The following is a 3,180-nucleotide window of genomic DNA, read 5'->3' on the forward strand; positions in this document are numbered from 1 at the left end:
ATCTCACTCAACTCCATGTGCACCGCATGGGAGAGCATAGGCATATACAGCTTTGAAGTGAGGCAGTGTTTTTAGAAGTAGGAGAGCTTTTGCTGTGGTGTGTCTATGCTAGATATGTGTGTCTAGACAACTAGATATGGAATATAAAGCTTTATGGCATGGTTGTGAGCTGCATTTCTGTACTGGATCCCTAGCTCCATTGTCCCTGCTGTGCTGTGTTTTTTTTTATTGGTTAACCAGCTCCATTGTCCTAACTGCTGGAAGCATTCAGAGCTAGACCCTTTCTGAAACTTTATTATAACTTTATTGGAGCTGGAGAGACAAAGAAAATGGTTCTGAAGAATCAAAATTAGTATCTTTCCCCATCCCCAGCCTCACTGCCACTTCTCCACACATACAGAAGAGATGGTGTTTGTGGTGGGAACAAAAGGGCATGCGGGGGGTAGAAGCCAGGCTTAGGGCCACCCCCAGCAACTCCAGCTCCTTGGGGTTCGGAGTCATGAAGGGGGACAGAGAGAAGGAGGAAAGAAGGCCTGGTCATTGCCTAGTGGATAAAGCACAGGCCTGAAAGTCAGAGGATGTGGGTTCTAATCTTAGCTCTGCTACTTGTCTACTGTGTGACAAGTCACTTCACTTCTCTGGGCCTCTTCTGTAAAATGGGGATTAAGACTCTGAGCCCCCACGTGGGATGGGGCTGTGTCCAACCAATTTGCTTGAATCCATCCTGGTGCTTAGTACAGTGCCTGGAAGATAGTAAGCGCTTAACAAATACTATTATTATTATTATTAGAAGTTGGATTCACCAGGGCCAGAGGACTTGTTTTTCTTTAGGGCAAAAGTAAAGGCAGCTCTCCAGCTCTCTCCCCTCCCCACCCACAGCCCCGAGAGTGGCAGTGGCGATGGCAGTGGTGGAGCAGCAGCCCTATCTGAATGGCTGGAAGACCCCTAGCTGCGATGGCTCAGACTGGGGTCCCCTCTGCCATGGGATTCAGCTCCAGGATCACTCACACACATTTTGGCTTTGGAGAAAATCCTCTGAACATCCCGGGCTCCTTCCTTGCCAGGTTCATAGGAAGTCCCACCTCACTCTTCCCTGGCTCCTCCTGCTCACCAGATCAGGTGACAGAGTACTTCAAACGGAGAGACAGATCACCCAAAGACATTTACAAATGCTGCCTGATAGATCATCTTGAAAGATTTCACCTGAATAACATGCCATAACAAAAAATTCACCACCCTGTCTTTGAACCATTTATCTCAGTAATGTGGACCACTTTGATCATGGTTGTCGAACCCTGGAGCCCAGTAAAATCCATGATGGAAAAATGGAATTGTGCAACTAGATGCCAAAATACATTCTGTCAGGCTTCAGAAGAATTTGAGACTTAACTAGCTTACCTACAACGCTTTGACAGCATAAACATTACACACTTTACCCTGGCAACAAGGAAAGTGGAGAAAGGGTGACCCATGGTTATCCTGTGACAACTCCTTCATCTCCCAGAAGTCTTAACTCTAAGCTAAGATCGTTGTCAACCGTCTCGCTATATGCTTGCCATGTGGGGATATCAAATGCTTTAGACTGAGAAGAAGAAAGCAGAGCTTCATGCACAAATGTGGTCTTGATAGTTAATTGTTTAAACACTCTCCTGAAAATTCAATTCTCTCTTTTGAGACCCTGACCATCTAGTAGTTGTAAAACTGGAGAGGAGGCTCAGGCTAGACCTGAAAGGTGCTGAAGGCCAAGGTTCATATTTTCTTCCTCAAAGGCATTCTGGCTTCATTCTAAAGCAAATTCAAAAATGAAATGATAAATTAATTAAAAAACATTAATGCAGGTCGCTCTCTAGTTGTAGTGGGGAAAGTTGAATTCAAGAGAACTCAATTAGAGAAGTAGCGTGGCTCAGCGGAAAGAGCACGGGCTTCGGAGTCAGAGGTCATGGGTTCCAATCCTGGCTCTGCCAATTGTCAGCTGTGTGACTTTGGGCAAGTTACTTAACTTTTCTGTGCCTCAGTTACCTCATCTGTAAAATGGGGATTAAGATTGTGAGCCCCACGTGGGACAACCTGATCACCTTGTATCCCCCCAGCGCTTAGAACAGTGCTTTGCACATAGTAAGTGCTTAACAAATACCATCAATATTATTCAAGGTCACAGCACTCGAAGAACCTGTGTTTGCAAAAAAAAAAGTTATCTCCCCCTGGGTCCTCACCAAGCGCTCTCATCGGCTCAGAATCCACTCACCGGTGGTGATTTTCTGGAAAGGATAGACACAGGACCGCTGCAGGGGAAAGGGTGAAGGGAAGAGCAGGGCATTAGAGAAGAGGGAGCCAGGGAGTTAAGGTGGCTGGGTTCTGAAACCTGGAACTGAGAGGAGAGCTGGGGAGTGAGGAACAGTAGAGCCATCCTCTGTGGAGGCAGTCCAGCTGTGGAGGGGACAGGGGGCAGTGATAGCGGGACATGAACCAGGTATTTTTACTAGTCAAATATACTCTGGGGTGTAAAGTGTGTGTGTGTGTGTGTGTGTGTGTGTGTGTGTGTGTGTGTGTGTGTGTGTTCAGAGAAGATGCTTGCACCTTTATTGAATTTAGCCCTGTGCCATCTAAATTGAAGGCTAGGTAATGTTGGTTCTTCCTGAGAAATTACAGCTACTGCTGCTCTCAGGTATCCGTCAATGAGGAAAGCTCAATCTGGCCTCTCAATCTGAGGGATTTTTTTTTCTCCCTGAAAAGGTTTCTTTACCAATGCCTCATTAAGGGATTTTTTTTTCTCCCCAGAGAGTGTGGGCTGAACAGCATTCATTCTAACTAGGAAACATGTAGACAGATCTATGAAAGTCCTGCCAGTGAATGAAAATCTTACACCTGCCCACATAACTGACTGAAATGAATGAAAGAATGAATGAATGAAAATTCTCATCTGCAGTACCTTGACTGTACCAGTTTTGAACTTTCCCTAGTAGAAATTTCAGTACATACTTTTTGCCTAAGAGTAACTGAAAAAGGAGGGCATTTTAACTTTAGACATCTGATGTCCCTGTCTTTTTAAAAACCCCTCTGCTCTTCTAGGGACCCTGAAATATCTGTTGGCCTTATCAATAGAAAATGCCTAATTTTCTTTCATCTAAATCAAGGGCTTTTACCTGGTTCTTTTTTTCCCCATAGAATTCATTTATGTAG

This window comes from Tachyglossus aculeatus, chromosome X4, assembly GCF_015852505.1.
Source record: "Tachyglossus aculeatus isolate mTacAcu1 chromosome X4, mTacAcu1.pri, whole genome shotgun sequence".
Taxonomy (NCBI): domain Eukaryota; kingdom Metazoa; phylum Chordata; class Mammalia; order Monotremata; family Tachyglossidae; genus Tachyglossus; species Tachyglossus aculeatus.